This window comes from Pan paniscus, chromosome 17 (genome assembly GCF_029289425.2).
Source record: "Pan paniscus chromosome 17, NHGRI_mPanPan1-v2.0_pri, whole genome shotgun sequence".
In the NCBI taxonomy this organism is placed as follows: Eukaryota; Metazoa; Chordata; class Mammalia; order Primates; family Hominidae; genus Pan; species Pan paniscus.
The window spans coordinates 66495870-66514207 of record NC_073266.2 but is presented as its reverse complement, the minus strand read 5'-3'; the positions used below and the strand labels follow the sequence as shown (position 1 = coordinate 66514207).

The 18338-nt window shown below is 50.1% G+C and overlaps 1 long non-coding RNA gene across 3 annotated transcripts; it reads left to right on the top strand.

The window, feature by feature from the left end:
• The first annotated feature begins 279 nt into the window (after positions 1-279).
• On the top strand, positions 280-18338 carry LOC117976794 (uncharacterized). 3 transcript variants are annotated; one of them, XR_008621948.2, is made up of 6 exons: positions 280-2852; positions 10472-10608; positions 13765-15464; positions 16104-16268; positions 16958-17066; positions 17254-18338. It is a non-coding gene; the product is annotated as an uncharacterized LOC117976794 (long non-coding RNA). The 3 variants fall into 3 exon arrangements; XR_008621946.2 differs by having other exon boundaries at positions 16958-18338; XR_008621947.2 differs by lacking the exon at positions 10472-10608 and having other exon boundaries at positions 16958-18338.

Here is an 18338-nt window from a genome sequence, read left to right as displayed (position 1 = left end):
TGGTTGGAGAGGGGTGTGTTGTGTGTACATGGTGTGAGGATGGAGAATTAGTGTGGTATGCGTGTGGTGTATGTGTGTGTGCTGTGTGTGGGTGTGTGTGATGTGGGGTGTGTGAATTTGTGCTGCACTTTGCAAGCCTCCCAGGCTGGGTGGCCTCTGTGCAGGGAGAGCTGGGAGGCCTAGCTGTGAGGGTGCCACGTCCTAGAGCCAGAAACTCAGGTGTCTCAGTGGCCAAGCCTTCACCTGCCCCTGGGAGTGGGGACTGACACGGGGTCTGCTATGGCAGAGAACGGGCTGGAGGTCCCCAGTGGGCAGGCACAGTTGGCCTCCGCTCACGAAGGCCCTTCCTTCCAGAACTCTGGACTATCCCTTAGTTAGGGAGGGAAAGGTCTGGACAGACTGAGCCGAGGAAAATATTCCTGGGGGTCAAGGGATGCCCTCAGCTTGAGGTGCCTGGTCGGAGGCTCAGAAGAAGAGATCTGGGGGACAGGCCGGGTCCACACAAGGACGATGTTCTGGAAACCGGAACTGCCCAACGGCGGAGGAGGCCGCTTCCTAAGGGAGCAAAGCCCCACACCCTATGCCCTTGATGAGTTCCAGCAACGCTGCGGCCCCCTCAGCCATGGTGTTGGAGGAATCTCCCCTTCATGGTGCAGGGCGTGGGTCAGAACACGACCCCACAGACCCCTCACCCTCCTGGGTTCCACAGAAGCAATGGGGATGCCGGGGCCACCTCCTTCCATCAATTGCACCTGCTGCCCCTCCCCAGAAGTTCCTCCATCGCTTTTCCCCAGTGGCCCCTCCAAATACTCCAGGATACCAGGATGTGGAAGGTGGTTTAAAGCCACCCTCTCATTTTACAGATGAGGACACTGAGGCCCTTACAGGGAAGGGACTTGCCCAAGGTCACAGAGGTACAGCTAACACCACGGGCATGCCTTGAACCAGGCACCCACCTAAGCACCCTCATCTCCTCACACCACGCCCGAGGTGGGACCTTCTCCATCTTACACAGGGGAGGACTTGGCCTGGGGTTGAGAGAGGCCAACATGGCCCAGATCACAGCACTAGAAAGAGGGCAGTATTCTCACAGGGTCCCCTCTGCCTCCAAGGCCCTGCTGCTGACCCTGATGCTCACACTCGGTGTCCCCCACACAGCGATGAATCTGACATGTCCACTGAGAGAGGAAGACAGATCCTCTCAGTACCATCTGCCAGGGACAGGGTTAGGGAGGCTGGGCAGCTCACTCAGCCTAAGTTTGTTTCCCCAGTAGTCAAACGGGGATAATAATAGTAACATTTGGGGCTTGTAAGATTTCCATAAAACATGTGACGCCTTCTCTTTGGAGACCTCAACAAGCAACGTTTCTCCTCTCCATCCCCTTCCATGACCAAAGTGCTACCCTCACCAAGCCTCCTAGCCTCCTGGCTTCCCACACCCTTAAGGCTTCGGCCAGCTTTCTTGGGGTACCACCTACATACAGTATGATGCACCCATTTTGCATTCAGTGTTGGATGAGTTGGGACAACTGTATACGTCCATCCACATAACCGCTCCTGGAGATGGGGCACCCAGAGCCAGGGAGGAATGGGGGGTGAGGGGCCATGGGGGAAAGGCCTTCCAGTGGGGAAGGCTACTGACTCCTCAGTAACCTGAAGTCTCAGGGTCCAGAGAGGCTGGTAGGTGGGTGGGGAGTGCTCTGCGGTCGCAGGTGCCAGAGACTCAATCAAGATATGGGACAGTTCCATCACCCCCAGAATTCCCTTGTCCTCATCCCAGTCACTGCCCCCACCCCCACCGCAAAACAACCAATACTTTTGGTGGACTAGGGACTACATTTGTCTCTTCTAGGGTTTTCCATAAATGGGGGCCACACCATATGTATCCTTTTGTGTTTGGCTTCTTCACTCAGCATAATAATGTATGTGGGGTTTACTCAGCTTCGCCCGTCAGTAGTCTGATCCCTTTTATGCCTGCAGAACAGAACCAGGAAGAGGTGGCCTCTCCGCCGCTGTGCCTCCTCAGAACCTGCTGTGGCTTCTGAGCAGCGGTGGCTTCAGTGCTGGGCACACTGGGCCTGGCCCACAGGAAGGGCTGAAGTTCGTTGCGAGCAAATTGACTGAACCCTTGATATTCGGGAAAACACAAATTGCCTAAACTAGGCGGGGAGTCATTTCATTGCTTTTCTTTTCTTTCTTTTTTTTTTTTTTTTTGAGACGGAGTCTCGCTTTGTCGCCCAGGCTGGAGTGCAATGGCGCCATCTCGGCTCACTATAACCTCCTTCTCGCGGGTTCTACTGATTCTCGTGCCTCAGCCTCCCAAGTAGCTGGGATTACAGGCATGCGCCACATGCACGGCCAATTTCTTTTTCCTCTTTTTTTTTTTTTTGTATTTTCAATAGAGACAGGGTTTCACCATGTTTGCCAGGCTGGTCTTGAACTCCTAACCTCAGGTGATCCCCCAGCCTGGGCCTCCCAAAGTGCTGGGATTACAGGCGTGAGCCACCTAACCGGCCCATTTCATTGTTTTTCAAGCAGTCCCACCAGCGTGGAGAGGAAGGGGTAAAATTTAAATACGATGAAGGGGAAAGGACGGCTTAAGATAAAGAGCTTGGGCTGACAAGGGAATAGTCCCAGGGTTCAATTATCCAGCAGAGCGCGGCCTCCCAACGCCCGCCCACCGGGGATAATTAAAAGCCGGACGCCTCGGTCCCTTCCCCAGGGAGGCAGCGGCGCTCCGCGTGTGAAACGGCGCTCAGGAATGAACGGCGACACAGTGGCTTCATTGTTCGGCGGCGGGGGAAACTGAGGCCGGAGGGCGGCCGCCGGGTGACTGGAGGCTGGGTCACCGCGTGAGTCAGAGGCGCAGACGGGCAAGATTGCTGTCATTAAGGTTTACAGGTCTGCAGCCGCCGCCGCGGCTGTGCGGCCCGCGCCGCGCCCGGCCCGGGTCTCGCTCGGCCACCCCGCCTCGGCGCCTCGAGCGCAACTGCGGGTGGCTCGGCCACCGCGGGGGGCTGGAGAGGTGACCCCGACGGTCTCCGCCCGCCCTGCGCTCCTCTGCCGCCGCCGCCCCGCTCCCGCGGGCCCGCCCGCCCTCTGACAGCGCCCGCTGAGGGCCAAGCCTGGCGGCTGGAACCTGAGCCCCGGGGTGGCTGCCACCCCCGCCCGGCCTCTACCTGCGCCACCCGCGCGGCGCCCCAGGAGGCGGCGCGAGCTCTGGGAGCGCGGCGCCGGGAAGACGGCATACGGCCCGGCCCTCGCCGCCGCCCGGCGCCTCCGCTGCGCGCGCGCCCGCCGCCCCGCCCCCCACTCCTGGGCGCGCGCACCTCGCTTCTCCCGAGGCCGCGGGGTCCCGGGTGCGCGCCCGGCCCGCCCGCCCCTTCCCCCTGCCTCCCCGGCCTCGCGTCGCCACCCGGCTGAGTCACGGGCCGCGCACACCCGGCGTCTGACTCTGCACGGGCCCCTCGGGCCTGCACCTCCGCGGCCCGGAAGGGACGGAAGCCCCGCGTCCCCACCCCCACCCCGGGAGGGTCCCTGCGGCAGTTACGGGGGAGCAGCGATAGCTCCCCTGGAGGTCGCATTCCCACCCGGCCCCCGAGTTCTCCGGGAGAACTCCCCCGCAGCCTCGGCGGCATCGCCTCCTCCGATCTCCCCAGGAATCGTGTTTCCCCTAACCCTGCCTCCGTGCGCGCCGGGGCGGCGGCGGGATCCCGGTGCCGCCACCCCTCGGCCCCCCCGCCGCCGTGCGGGACCGCGATGGGGGAGGGGACGGGCGCGGTTTCGGTGAGGGGGCTGGGGTCGGCCGCGCCCTCTTCCCTGGCCCCAGGGTGGGGGCCGCGAGGATGGCGGGGTCACCGGGCTGAACTCGCGCCTGTCTGACCTGCGGGGGTGTAGGCGGTGTGGACTGTGGACTGGAAGACGTCCTTAAATTTTTAAAAATAGTCTTGCCGTATGGAGAAGAACACTGGAACCTTTAAGTCCGCATCCCCTCGCCCGATTCGGCTCGTCTTAGCCCAGAGTGTAACTCCAAACATACTTATTAAGAAACTGTTGCTTTATTTTGACTCGTTTACATAAAATTTCCACTTTGGGGGGGATGGCGGTGGGCTTGTGGATTCCCTAAAATAACTTTTAATGGAGCGAAGCCTTCCATTATGGGAAGCGCCTAGACGCGGAGAGGCGTCTGGGGGCCTGGGTTGCCGTCACAGCCCTGCCACCAGCTGGCTGAGCGACCGGGGCACGTCGCTGCCCCCTCTGCCCGTGTTAGGAGAGTGGCCGCGGCGGGGCGACTGCACGAGCTGCCCCTAGGATTGAAAGACAGAGGCTGTCTCTCCTTAACTTGCTCTGATCCTGCAGAGAAGCAAAATGGAGTGAGATTAAAAATAAAGAAGATGCAAGCAGTTTGCTTTTCTGAATGGTGTGCCTTCCGCCCCGCTCCAGTTGTATTTATCATGCAGACAAGGTCAAGGTAACCTTCACGGTCTGGCCAGTTCCATTAATTACAGAGTGCCCTTTCACTAGGAGGAGACCTCCATTGAGAACTTTACTTCCCACATCACTTGGGAACCTTCAGGGCTTTGAAGGCTCCTACTCCAAAGGGTCAGGAGGGGAGAGGCCCGGAGGGAATGCGAAGAGGGACTTTTCACAAAGGGAGAGAAGAATGAAGGTGAACAGGTGATGTCGACTTGATGTGTCACATTTGGGGAGCCATAAACGGTTTATGGTCCTGTCCCAGGAGGCCCTGCCCTCCCCACCCCCATGGCTCCGAGGGGCTGAGTAATGTGGACACCCCGAGGTAGCGCAGCTAGGAGACTTTACTGCCTGGTCCTGCGCTCTGCTAACCTGCCTGCTTCCTTCCTCCCTCCCCTCTGCTCTGCCAGGGTGGGTAGGGGGGTGAGTGGAACAGAGCCCACAGGGATGGCTGTTTCACAAAGCTAGTGTCAGGGTCCCCTCCCACCGCCCCCCAGCAGCACACACGTGCATTAGCATGTCTGTGATGGGTGAGAGGCAGCTGCAGGGAATCGCAAGGTTAATTTAAAATGATGGAGTGGTGGGAAGAATGAAAGGCCACGATTAGAGCTCAACTTTGAAAGAAGGCAGGGGAACAATTACTTTAAAAGGTTTTAATTGGTTCTGTTCTGAAGAACTCACTCCTCCTTTGCTAAAACCCCAGGCCAGCTCAGACCTGCATTTCTGGATTGCCCAAGTGCCTCCCTGTTTTTCCCCTTTGAACAGTAATTCTCAGAGTGAATGCCTCCACTGCCCTCTCTCCGTAGCCTTCTCGGTTTTGGTATATGGGTGTGTGTGTGTGTGTGTGTGTGTTTGTGTGTGTGTGTAGCTAGCTGGCTACTTATCTATCTTTATATAGCAGATTTGCAGGCTGGCAGGTCAAAGGACTTGCAGGAGGAGAAGAGGGGCTCTCTAAATTATTCTCTCAACTCCTTAGCCTGACTCACTTGGGGCGGGTCTACACTGCAATCTAAGTAAAGTGAGGGAGGAAAGTGGCTTCTAGCAAACTGAAAACCTTTTGAGAGAAAGGGCGATGGGCCTGAAGGTGAGGTCCTAGCTATGCCAGCCATGGAAACAAACACCCTGTAAAACACTGAACTCCCTTTCAAGTTACTTGCAATTGACTGGCTTGCACCAGATAATAAGGCTGGGTTCTTTCCCGCAAGAGAACTACCTACATCTTAATGGAAAAAGGGGTCAAAACTGGCCAGTCTGCTCTGTTCAAAATGTTCAAAAATGGCGGATCCTAGGACTGGGGCTGGAAATGCTGAAGATGAGTCCGGAGCACCTTGTGGTTCTGGGAAGTAAGAAAGTGCTCAAGATGAAAGGGATGTGGGTATGTCAGAAGGACACAGGGACCAACCTGAAAGAGGGCCCAGCCTCAAACCTGGAACAACTGGAACAACAAAATCAATAATGTAGTATTAGATTCAAATATAAAATATAAAATAGGGGCCGGGTGCGGTGGTTCACGCCTGTAATCCCAGCACTTCGGGAGGCTGAGGCAGGCGGATCACTTGAGGTCAGCAGTTTTGAGACCAGCCTGGCCAACACGGTGAAACCCCATTTCTACTAAAAATACAAACATTAGCTGGGCGTGGTGGCGGGCACCTGTAACCCCAGCTACTCAGGAGGCTGAGGCAGGAGAATCACTTGAAAGCAGAGGTTGCAGTGAGCCAAGATTGCACCACTGCACTCCAGCCTGGGCAACAAGAGCGAAACTCCGTCTCAATAAATAAATAAATAAACAAATAAATAAATAAATAAATAAATAAAATACTTGTGAATGAACCCATGCTAATACAAAGGCATGGTTGGATAAGTACATGGAGAAGAAGAGATAATCTCGCATGCAGATAATTTCAAATAATTCATGTAGACAAAACACTACGTATCTGTGTATGTAGGTAAACTCCCCTGAAGGAAGTAGAGCCTAATTCCCTCTCCCGTTGAGGGTGCACTGCCCTTAGTGATTTGCTTCCAAAGGCTACACACAGTATGGAAGGAGGTTGTGGGAGAGAAGAACTTTACAGTGGGGAAACCTGCAAACACTACCTGACCAGTGCTGAAGGTCAGCATCACCAGTGCTAAGTCATGTTGACAGCATGCACCGCAATATGATGGGATGAGAGTGGCCCTTCACCTCTGTGGACTTCTTTCCCCTAACCCATAATTCCAGTCTAACGATGAGAAAAACATCAGACAAATCCTGTTGAAGGACATTCTACAAAATACTTGACCCGTGTGGAATCCTGGATGGGTTCTGGAAGAGAAAAAGGACGTTAGGGAAAAATGAATTGGAGTAAAGTATGGAGTTTCGTTAATAGTAATATACCAATGCTAGTTTCAGGGTTGTGACGAATATTGACAGAATAATTTAAGATGGAAATTGAATATGGGGTAATACTGGAACTCTCTTTGCAACCTTCCTGTAAACCTAAAAATATTCTAAAAGAAAAGGTTAAAAAAAATAAAAAGACCCAATTTAGCTGGTCTAGATTGGGCCTTAGAATCACAGGATTCACAGGATTTAGGCATTCTAAGAAGGGGAAGGGTTAGCAGTGGCGCCCAGGGGACCCTTAGAAAGAAACTGCCAAGACCGGTTGGCGAGTTGATCAGGCAGAGTAAAATAATTTGGTTTTTAAATCACATCCTATCCCATGTATTGTGATTTTAAAGTAGCTTGCAGTTGTCCAAACCAAAAAGAACTCCATCCTGAATTCCTCTATGTGTAAACTGAAATTTTAAAAAAAGTGCATTTAAAAAAATGTGATCTTTGGCTGGGTGGGGTGGTTCACGCCTGTAATCCCAGCACTTTGGGAGGCCGAGGCGGGTGGATCATGAGGTCAGGAGTTCAAGACCAGTTTGGCCAAGATGGCGAAACTCTGTCACTACTAAAAATACAAAAAAATTGAGCAGGGCATAGTGGCAGACGCCTGTAATACCAGCTACTTGGGAGGGTGAGGCAGAGAATTGCTTGAACCCGGGAGGCACAGGTTGCAGTGAGCCGAGATAGTGCCACTGCACTCCAGCCTGGGTGACAGAGCGAGACGCCGTTTCAAAAAAAAAAAAATGTGATCTTGTTCATATACAGTTCAAAGCAGGCAAAAGTAACCTCAGGTGTGAGGAGCCAGACTAGTAGTTACTCTTGGGGAGTGAGTGGGAGGGTGAAGGGAAGGAGAGTCTAGGTTGGTGATGTTCTGCCTTTTGAGCTGGGAGCTGGCTAGCTAGGTGTTTTCAGTTTGAAAAATTCAGCAAGGTGTATGCTTAAGATCCATATGCATTTTTCTATATGTATTAATAAGTTGTATCAATAAAAAGTTTAGAAATTATATAAAATAGTCCGGGTGAGGTGGATCACGCCTGTAATCCCAGCACTTTGGGAGGCCAAGGTGGGCGGATCGCCTGAGGTAAGGAGTTAGAGACCAGCCTGGCCAACATGGTGAAACCCTGTCTCTACTAAAAATACAAAATTAGCCGGGCATGGTGGCGTGCGCCTGTAGTCCCAGCTACCCAGGAGGCTGAGGCAGGAGAATTGCTGGAACCCAGGAGGTGAAGGTTGCAGTGAGCCGAGATCGCCCACTGCACTCCAGCCTGGGTGACAGAGCGAGACTCTGTCTCAAAAAAAAAAAGAAAGTAAAGAAAAGAAATTATATAAAATAGGTTCATTTCACCAGGCGCGGGCACTGACGCCTGTAATCCCAGCACTTTGGGAGGCCAAGGCGGGTGGATCATTAGGTCAGGAGTTCAAGATCAGCCTGGCCAAGATGGTAAAACTAAAAATACAAAAAAAATTTGCCAGGCGTGGTGGTAGACACCTGTAATCCCAGCTACTTGGGGTGCTGAGGCAGATAATTGCTTGAACCCAGGAGGCGGAGGTTGCAGTGAGCCGAGATCGCACCACTGCACTCCAGCCTAAGCGACAGAATGAGACTCTGTCTCAAAAATAAAAAATAAAAATAAAAATAAAAATTAATTAATTAAGTTGATTTCCAGCATTAAAACTTTAGAGCTGGGAGAGACCAACACTCCTCTCTTCCCTCCCCCAACGCTCCCCCAGGCAAATAAATTTAGAGAGTTCAAACAGTTTACCTGGGGGCACGAGGCCATCAGAGCCCTGGGGTCCTTGCTCCCTGTCTAAAACAAGGGCTGTCCCACTGGGCCTCTCTAGGGAGCAGTAAAACCCCTTTCTTTTTCTTTTTTTTTTTTGAGACAGAGTCTCACTCTGACGCCCAGGCTGGAGTGCAGTGGCGTGATCTCGGCTCACGGCAAGCTCTGCCTCTCGGGTTCACGCCATTCTCCTGCCTCAGCTTCCCCAGCAGCTGGGACTACAGGCGCACACCGCCACACCTGGCTAATTTTTTGTATTTTTAGTAGAGATGGAGTTTCACCGTGTTAGCCAGGATGGTCTCAATCTCCTGACCTCAGGTGATCCGCCCACCCCTACCTCCCAAAGTGCTGGGATTACAGGCGTGAGCCACCGCACCCGGCCCTGAAAGTTTTTACATTGTGAAAGAACACCTATTGTGATAGTACACATAAACATTTTTTCAATATTTCATTTTTGTAACTAAGGAAGAAAATGGCAACTCTTCGTTTGCCATTGTTGAGAGTTGACTAGGTTGCCAGCAACTTCTCCAGAGGTCTGGGGATGGGTGGGGTTGAGTCCAGCTGAGGGAGAAGGAATGAGGGTCACAGCCAAATTCCCCACACTCAGGAAACCCCATGGAGGGTTTTGGAGGAGTTTCTGTCCCGAAGAATTTTACCATAAAACCCACAAACCAGTGCTTTGAGAACTGGGTTCAACTCTAAGGGTATTTTTTTTATTTCAATTTTTTAAAAGTTTTTTTTTTTAGAGCATTTTAAATTCACATGCATTTGTAAGAAATACTATGGAAATATCCTGTGTAACTTTCACCTAGATTCCCCCAAAGATGTTAATCTTGCACTAAGATTGTCTTGTCTTTTGTGTGAGCTGAGGGAAGATCACCTAACCAGAATCTCTTCTTGTAGAGTTAAGAAAACTCTTGTTAGAGTTGTGGTGGCTCATGCCTTTAATACCAACACTTTGGGAGGCCAAGGCGGGTGGATTGCTTGAGCCTAGGAGTTGGAGACCACCCTGAACAGCATAGCAAGACCCCTGTCTCTACAAAAAAACACAACAATTAGCTGGGCATGGTGGTGTGCGCCTGTAATCCCACGTACAGGCTGAGGTGGTTGGGTCACTTGAGCCTGGGAAGTCGAGGCTGCAGTAAGCCGTGATAGTGCCACTGCACTCTAGACTGTCTGACAGAGTGAGACCCTGTCTCAAAAATTAGATAAAATAAAATATAAATAAAATGAAGGCCTGCATTGTCCAAGTGACTTTCTCAAGATCACACCTGGGAATGACAGGGTCTGGGCCTCTCTCTAGATCCCTGTGGCTCCATCTATATGAGATTCCATTTTCTGTTCCCCAGGATCCCTGAGGTCAGGTCAAGTTGGCAAGTAGACATAGACATATTCTACCCCCCGACAACCTTTTTTTCCAGTGGTCCAGCAACAAAGGTCCATTTTCCACTCATGCTCTGTGTCCACCCTGGGTTGTCTGGAGGGCTCTGCTCTGGTCATCTCCACTGAGGGACATCCCATCTCTAGGTGGGCACGATTGCCAGTGGCAGGCTAGAAGAGCAGGGCAATAGTGTGTGGCTCTGCCACTCACATTTCACTGGCTAAACCAAGACGCATTGCTACCCTCACTCCAAGGGGGGCCGGGCCGGGGGTATGCAGTTCTACCTTTCACCTGGGAATGGAAACAGAAATATCTGTTAAGCAGCACTAATGAACATTCCGATATCCTACATCTATCAGGAGAGATGGGATGCTTTGAGTCAGTCACTGGCAAGCTTCTTTATTTGCATGATAAGAGGGCTTCTTTCTGATTTCGGCTTTTCTGTTGTGCTGCCTTTTTTTTTGGCAGGCTCCCAGAGTGAATGGGCATTGGCCAGTGGGGCTTGCGGCCCTATCTCCCCAGGGAGGGAGAAGATCTGGGGAGGCATGCCCCCATCCCCAAACCAGTGAGCTCCGGAAGCTCCTCCTGGAAAGCTAATTATTGAGGTAGGAAAGAAGGAAGGAAGGGACTGTCATTAAAAACACAAGGGAGAGAATGGTTCTTGTATATTGTGATGCTGATTAGACTCCTTCCTCCCTCCGTCCCTTCTTTCCCGCTCCTTCCTTCCTTTCTTCCTTCTTTCCTCCCTTCCTTCCTCCTTCCTTCCTTCCTTTTTTCCTCCCTCCCTCCCTCTTCCCTTCCCTTCCTTCGTTCCTTCCTTCCTCATTTCCTCCCTCCCTCCTTCCCTTCCCTCTCCCTTCCCTTCCCTTCCCTTCCCTTCCTCATTCATAGCTAGAACATTCCAGACCCAAACACTGCAGTCTGGGTGGCAATTTTTAACAGAAATGTAGACCAATTGAGGTTCCCAAAGGAGGGTGACCATGAGCTGGACGTCCTGTCCTGGGATGATCACCTGACAGAAGAGAGAATGTTCAGTTGATAGGAGAGAGGGTGAAGGAGGATGCAGGAAAGGTGTTCAAGGAGGGCTGGCAGGTGGAATTAGATTACATTTGTTATGCAGCTGCTGAAGGTAAGAGTAGGATCAATAGGTAGACATTAGGACAGGCACAGTGGCTCATGCCTGTAATCCCAGCACTTTGGGAACAGGAGACAGGAGGATGACTTGAGGCCAGTTCAAAACTAGCTTGAGCAGCATAGGGAGGCACCGTCCCTGCAAAAAATTTTTAGAAAATTAGCCAGGTGTGGTGGTGCACACTTGTACTCCTAGCTACTTGGGAGGCTGAGGTGTGTAGGATTGCTTGAGCCCTGGAGGAAGAGGCTGCAGTGTCATCACTGCACTCCAGCTTGGGCAACAGAGCCAGACCCTGTCTCAAAGAAAAAAAAAATAGCTGGAAGTTATAAGCGGTAAATTTCAACTCAGATTGGAGTCAGCCTTTTAACTAGAAAGTTCAGCAAGGAAGAATGGGTTTCCTTGAAAGCAGGGAACTCACAGTTCCTGAAAGTCTTCAGACAGGTTGAATGACCTTTCTTATCGATTATTTCTAATGTTATTCCCAACTCTGAGTCCACAATTCCCAAGAAAAGAGACTCTACAGAATCTCTTATTTCAGGATGTAAAATTTCATCTTTAAATGAGGTCATCTACCTTCTAGCCTAAGAGTTGTTTTTTTCCATGTACAGCTAAATTTTATTAATAATAATATTGATTTTTTTTTGAGACAGAGTTTTGCTCTTGTCACCCAGGCTGGAGTGCAATGGCACAATCTTGGCTCACTGCAACCTCCGCCTCCTGGGTTCAAGTGATTCTCCTGCCTCAGCCTCCCGAGTAGCTGAGATTACAGGCGTCCACCACCACGCCCAGCTAATTTTTTTTTTTTTTAAGACAGAGTCTTGCTCTGTCGCCCAGGCTGGAGTGCAGTGGCACAATCTCGGCTCACTGCAAGCCCTGCCTTCCGGGTTCATGCCATTCTCCTGCCTCAGCCTCCCGAGTAGCTGGGATTACAGGTGCCTGCCACCAAGCCTGGCTAATTTTTTATATATATATTTTTAGTAGAGACAGGGTTTCACTGTGTTAGCCAGGATGGTCTCAATCTCCTGACCTTGTGATCCACCCACCTTGGCCTCCCAAAGTGCTGGGATGACAGGCGTGAGCCACCGCGCCTGGCCTAATTTTTGTATTTTTAGTAGAGACGGGGTTTCACCATGTTGGCCAGGCTGGTTTTGAACTCCTAACTTCAGGTCATCCACCTGCCTCGGCCTCCCAAATGGCTGGGATTACAGGTGCAATCCACAGCGCCCAGCTGATGGTTGTTATTTTTACAGCTAACACTTATAGAACACTACTATGTGTCAGGTACTTTTCTAAGAACTTTTGTGTATTTTAATACAATTACTAATTTAATTCTCAGAACAACCCTACAACGAAAGTGCTATTATTATCCCCCCATTTTACAGATGTGAATATTGAGTCATAATGACTGTAAGGGGCAGAGCCAATGTTTGAATTGGGGTAACCTAGTTCTAGAGTTTAGAGTTTGTGCTTCTAACCACTGCCTTTCTTGATGCCTCTTTTGGTGGTACCCAGTGAGGTTTAGTGATGTGTCCAAGGTCACAAGGTTAGTTGAGTGATGACACTTGGTGTGGATGGAACCTGATCTGCTGGCTACCCAATGTGGTCAGTATCAAAGACTTTTATCACCTGTGACCCAAAGTGCTGGTATTACAGTTGTGAGCCACCTAATCTTCTGTTCTTGTCCTTTGAGCAGATATCTAGATGGAATACTGGGTCAGAGAATTGGAACGTTTTTAAAAATTGTGGTAAAATGCATATAATTTACCATTTTATGCTTGAACCTGGGAGGCAAATGTTGCAGTCAGCCAATATCGCGCTATTGCACTCCAGCCTGGGTGACAGAGCCAGACTCTGCCTCGAAAAAAAAAAGAAAGAATTTACCATTTTAGCCATCTTAAAGCATATAGTTCAGTGGTATTAGGTATATTCACATTGCTGTGCAAACATCACTACTATCCATCTCTAGAACTTTTTCATCTTCCGTAATTGAAACTCCATATCCACTAAACAATAATTCCCTGTCCTCTCTGCCCGGCCCCTGGTAACCTTGATTCTACTTTTTTTTTTTGAGACGGAGTCTTGCCCTGTTGCCCAGGCTGGAGTGCAGTGGCGCGATCTCGGCTCACTGCAAGCTCTGCCTCCCGGGTTCACGCCATTCTCCTGCCTCAGCCTCCCGAGTAGCTAGGACTACAGGCGCCCGCCACCATGCCCGGCTAATTTTTTTGTATTTTTAGTAGAGACGGGGTTTTGCCATGTTGGCCAGGATGGTCTTGATCTCCTGACCTCGTGATCCGCCCGCCTTGGCCTCCCAAAGTGCTGGGATTACAGGCATGAGCTACCGTGCCCGGCTGATTCTACTTTCTATACTCTGAATTTGACTACCTCATATAAGTAGAATTATGCAGTATTTGTCCTTTTGTGACTGGCTTATTTCACTTAGTATGTCTTCAAGGTTTATCCATACTGAAGCATGTGTCAGAATTTCTTTCTTTTTTAAGGTTGAATAATATTCCATCATATATATGTGTATATGTGTGTGTGTGTGTGTGTGTGTGTGTGTGTGTATAGTGGACTATTATAGATGGAAACTATATATATGTGTAATTTACCACATTTTGTGTATCCACAGGAACATTTTTAAGGCTCTTGATTCAAATCATCTGCTGCTGTCCAGAAAGTTGACACCAACTTACACATCCGATAAGAATGGATGAAATTAAAATTCTGGGCCGGACACGGTGGCTCACGCCTGTAATCCCAGCACTTTGGGAGGCCGAGGCGGGCGGATCACGAGGTCAGGAGATCGAGACCATCCTGGCTAATGCGGTGAAACCCCTTCTCTACTAAAAATACAAAAAATTAGATGGGCATGGTGGCGGGCGCCTGTAGTCCCAGCTACTTGGGAGGCTGAGGCAGGAGAATGGCATGAACCCGGGAGGCAGAGCTTCCAGTGAGCCGAGATTGTGCCACTGCACTCCAGCCTGGGTGACAGAGCGAGACTTGGTCTCAAAAAAAAAGAAAAGAAAAGAAAAGAAAAGAAATTAAAATTCTGAAGTTTGCATACCTAACTCTTCACTTACGGTATCTCACAGTCTAATTAATTCATAGCCACATGTATAGAGTTTATTGCATTTGCAACTATGCAGCATCAAATTGTTGCAAAGAGACCTCTGGAAAGGACTGTCCTTCCTCCCAATGTGTATGTGTGTATGTACATGTAATACATGTACATATAATGAAGATTACATACATGTATAATTGTATTATATACATATATAATTGTATACGTATATAATACATTTATATAATCTTCAATTATATGTATATGTATTATATATACATACATACACATTGGGAAGGATATATATATAATTGAAGATACAGAATTGAAGATGAGTATATTTAATATTTATCAAAGGGTAAAGGCGCTCATCCACAGTTTGGATCAGAGCCTCAAAATCTAAATTCATGCCACGAATAGCGTTTTTCAGATGTTGACTTCCTAGGATCCTATTCTTTTAAACCTGATTCAATTTTTGTGCCTATCAAGACAGACACCAAACATTTTATTTAGGAGGAAATATGTGGTATTCTTTTTAAACTTTTCCAGAGACATCACTTATGTGATCTTACTTGGTTTCTACAACATTCCCAGCCCCAGGAGGCAGGCAGAGTGATATTGCCAATCACATTTTTGTAGACACAGGCTCAGAGAAGTGACATTACCTGCTAGATGTCACACAGCCCATCTGGGACCCCAGGGCTCAAGCCCCTGCCCTCTGGCCCTGAGTCCTGCCTCTGTCTGTGGACTCCCAGCTCTTGCTGTTGCTAGAGTGTGCTGCTCCTTTACTTGGCATGTCCACATTCCTGGGTTGTCCAGGAACGCACATTCTTGGAGAGGAAGGGGAATAGATATTTTAGCCACATACAACACTCTGAGCTTGCCAGGCACCTAATAGGGACACTCAATAAATATTAATTAAAGAATGCAGCCACATTGGCTTATGTGCTGGCCAGATCCTTTAAAGTGTCAAGAATATTCCTTGAGAGACTGAGTGTTAGGCTGGAAGGCTGTGTGGAGGCGGAGAGGACAGAAAAGTCCTGGAGTAATGGAGTGCATTCTCTTGGAAGATGAAAATATCCACCCGCCCCAGGGGGCCCCTATCTGTCACTGTCACCAGGAGAGAAGGAGGAAGGGAACATATGTCTGTTGAGTGCCTCTGGGACCTGTATTTTTCTTGCTGGGGTGGGATTTATTCCGCTTCTCCCGTACTCCTGCATCTCCAAGGCCAGTGGAGGACACCAGGGGACAGCTGGCTGAGATCAAGGGTGAGTGCGATTGGTGGGGTGTGGAGTGGGGTGGGCGGGAGATGGAATGGGTGTGCCCACCCTCTCCTAGCGTCATGAGGGATTTACTGCTCATTGAGTAGGTGTTCCTTAGTGTCTCTGGCTTGACAGCAGAAGTCTACTTGGATAGGCAGTTCTGGGCACGCACAGCCAACTGTCGGGGCCTCTCCCCTAGTCTGAGTGTTCATGCTCACAGAGCTGGTGTCCCCTGGAATCCAGGGACTCGGAAGAGGGGAAAACTAAGCCGGAAGTGGAGAGTGAGGCAGAGGCCTGGGTAGGGAACCCTTGGGGAGCCCCCCCCAGCCTGAGGGCTGCTACCCAGTAGACCAATGTGCCAGGAGGAGGAAGGATGTGGGGGCAAATGGGGATCTCCCATTCCACCCAGAGCCTGTGACTACCCTCTCTTTGCATTGGGAGGTGTTGCATGCAGAAAGCATAAGCAAGGCAAGTGAGGCTCCTCTGGGAAAGCCAGAACCTAGACATTGATCAGGCTCCTGGGGCTTTTTCAAATGAGCTCATCCCTGCTTTCCTAGGCCTCTTTTGGCATTGAATGGTATTTCCCTTTGGTTCTTTCAAAAGCAAGATGTGTTTGTGTAATTTTAAACAAGTGATCAATTTCAGATTAACGTCAAGGAATTTCTTCATCATCTCCATCATCAAATTCTACTTAACATGCTCTGCCCATTCCAAGAAAAAAAGAGGAATGAATGTGAACTCTTTTTGTACATACAGCCATTTACTCAAAAAATGCAGCCGGCAGAGATTCCACAGCTGGAAAGCTGACTGGTAAGCACCCTGTGTAAGTGAACGCGCTCAGTGGGATGGAAGGAAGAGTACTGAGGGGACGCGGGAGGGAGGGAGAGGGCTCCAGGTCACTCAGGGTTTTGTATGCCCAGGAAGGGAATTTGTCTTTGATCCAAGGGCGTGCAGAAGCCCTTGGTTGTGCACTCAAATCAGCACTGAGCCCGACCGCCTGGCAGGGGAGGGGGACTGGGTGGGTCTGAGGACTCAAATCAGCACTGAGCCCAACCGCCTGGCAGGGGAGGGGGACTGGGTGGGTCTGAGGAAGACAGCAGAGGCTAAGGTGTGGACCAGTCCCGGACAGATGCTGGGTGGTTGTGGTGGGTGAGACTGGAGAAAAGCAGATAAGTGGAGAGGCATTTTGGAGGTAAAATGGATAGGCTTTGGGGCTGGTAGGATAAGGGGTAAGGGAGAGGTTTGTTGTCCTTGGTTTCTGGTTGTGATCACTGGATGGTGAGGAGTGAGCTTTCTGAGCGTGGAGCTCTGGAGGAAAAGCCTGTTTGGGAGTGTTAGAGGAGTTTGAACCAGAGCAACTCCATCTTGAATAGGGGCTGGGTAAAATGAGGCTGAGACCTACTGGCTGCATTCCCAGAGGGTTAAGGCATTCTAAGTCACAGGATGAGATAGGAGGTTGGCACAAGATACAGGTCAAAAATACCTTGCTGATAAAACAGGTTGCAGTAGAGAAGCTGGCCAAAATCCACCAAGATGGCGACAAGAGTGACCTCTGGTCATCCTCACTGCTACACTCCCATCAGCGCCATGACAGTTTACAGATTCCAGGTAATGTCAGGAAATTACCCTATATGGTCTAAAAAAAGGGGACACATGAATAATCCATGCCTTGTTTAGCATGTCATTAAGAAATAACCATAAAAATGGGCAACCAGCAGCCCTTGGGGCTGCTCTGTCTATGGAGTAGCTGTTCTTTTATTCCTTTACTTACTTTTTTTTTTTTTTTTTTTTTGAGATGGAGTCTTGCTCTGTCACCCAGGCTGGAGTGCAGTGGCGCGATCTCAGCTCACTGCAACCTCTGCCACCCAGGTTCAAGCGATTCTCCTGCCTCAGCCTCCCGAGTAGCTGGGACTGCAGGCGTGTGCCACCATGCCCGCCTAGTTTTTCATTTTCTTTTTAGTAGAAACAGGGTGTCACTGTGTTAGCTAGGATGGTCTCCATCTCCTGACCTGGTGATCTGCCCGCCTCCGCCTCCCAAAGTGCTGGGATAACAGACATGAGTCATCATGCCCTGCCATTTCTTTACTTTCTTAATAAACTTGCTTTCACTTTGCACTGTGGACTTGCCCTGAATTCTTTCTTATGCGAGATTCAAAGAACTCTCTCTTGTGGTCTGGCTCGGGACCACTTTCCTGTAACAGGAGGAAGATGGCCTATCTGGGACCTAATGAGCTCAGGGTGCCTTTGAGATATTGACCAGGCAAGTGGGACTGGAGAGCAAAGCAGAGACCTAATTTTTTTTTTTTTTTTTTTTTTTTTTTTGAGATGGAGTCTCAGTCTGTCACCCAGGCTGGAGTGCAGTGGCGCGATCTCGGCTCACTGCAACCTCCGCCTCCCAGGTTCAAGCGATTCTCCTGCCTCAGCCTCCCAAGTAGCTGGGACTACATGCACATGCTACCACACCCAGCTAATTTGTTGTATTTTTAGTAGAGATGGCGTTTCACCATGTTGGCCAGGATGGTCTCAATCTCCTGACCTTGTGATGCGCCCGCCTTGGCCTCCCAAAGTGCTGGGATTACAGGCGTGAGCCATCGGGCCGAGCCGAGGCCTGTTCATGTTCTGCCTCTTTGGCTGTAATGGTGGCTGCCTATGAGAGGCATGGGTGGCTGGCAGCCCAGGTAGAAGGAAACCTTATCTTTCTCTTCCTCCCCTTTTGTATTCTTGGAATTGTGTACCATTGTGCATGCATTGCCTATTCAAAAATCAATAAAATAGAAAAAGCAAAGAAAAAGTACCAAATAAGATGGACTGAAGATGGAGACTCTCTGGGCTATGTAACGTTTATAATCCCTTCTGGCTTGAACCTCATTTTACTGCATT